General features: G+C 54.0%; 1 long non-coding RNA gene across 1 annotated transcript; it reads left to right on the top strand.

Moving 5' to 3' along the window:
* The first annotated feature begins 12 nt into the window (after positions 1 to 12).
* On the top strand, positions 13 to 1,119 carry LOC108492007. Its single transcript, XR_001872987.1, has 3 exons — positions 13 to 84; positions 179 to 280; positions 1,061 to 1,119. It is a non-coding gene; the product is annotated as an uncharacterized LOC108492007 (long non-coding RNA).

The raw sequence follows: 1,119 nt of genomic DNA on the forward strand, positions 1-1,119 counted from the left end.
GGCCTTTTTTTCCCCCAGAATCTCCTTCGCTCCGTGGTCCCCGACGTGCTCCGGGCTCTCAGGGAGCTGCTGGAATTCGACGAGGTGACTTTTTCTGGGCGGAAATCCTTCGATTTCGGGGAAATTCGGGGAATTCCAGGGGGTTTTCGGGGCGAATTCCGGCGATTTTGGGTCCCAGGATCTCTGCGCCGACGCCTTGGAAGTGCTGGACGAGCTCCTGGAGGCGAATCCCGAGGCCCTGATCCCTCACCTGGAGGAAACGTTGGATTTCCTTCTCCAGGTAGCGCCAAAAACGGGGATTTTTCGGGGCCCGAAAATGGGGATTTTTAGCCCCAAAACCTGCGGTCAACAGGTCTACCCGTTAAAGTCAATGGGGCGAAAAGGGCATCAGGTCTACCCGTTAAAGTCAATGGGGCGAATAGGACAACAGGTCTACCCGTTAAAGTCAATGGGGCGAAAAGGGCATCAGCTCTACCCGTTAAAAGCAATGGGAAGGAGACATCAGGTCTACCCGTTAAAGTCAATGGAACGAAAAGGGCATCAGGTCTACCCGTTAAAGTCAATGAGGCGAATAGGACAACAGGTCTACCCGTTAAAAGCAATGGGAAGGAGACATCAGGTCTACCCATTAAAGTCAATGGGGAAACAAAGGGCATCAGGTCTACCCGTTAAAATCAATGGGGCAAAAAGGACATCAGGTCTACCCGTTAAAGTCAAGGGGAAGGAGACATCAGGTCTACCCGTTAAAGTCAATGGGGCAAATGGGACATCAGGTCTACCCGTTAAAGTCAATGGGGCAAAAAGGGCATCAGGTCTACCCGTTAAAGCCAATGGGGCAAAAAGGGCATCAGGTCTACCCGTTAAAGTCAACGGAGCGAAAAGGGCATCAGGTCTACCCGTTAAAGTCAATGGGGAAAATGAGACATCAGGTCTACCCGTTGAAGTCAATGGGGGATTCCCGGGATATTTTTGGGGGGAATTCCCGGGATTTTGGGGAAATCCCTGGAATTCTGGGGCCCCCTCCCGGGGGAGGGACTGAGGTGAGCTGGGGCACCCGCAGGTGGCCGGGGACGAGTCCAGGGGTGACCCCGTGAGGGTTCGGGCGCTGGCGACCGTCAC

This window comes from Lepidothrix coronata, unplaced genomic scaffold (assembly GCF_001604755.1).
Source record: "Lepidothrix coronata isolate B3197 unplaced genomic scaffold, Lepidothrix_coronata-1.0 Scaffold4211, whole genome shotgun sequence".
In the NCBI taxonomy this organism is placed as follows: domain Eukaryota; kingdom Metazoa; phylum Chordata; class Aves; order Passeriformes; family Pipridae; genus Lepidothrix; species Lepidothrix coronata.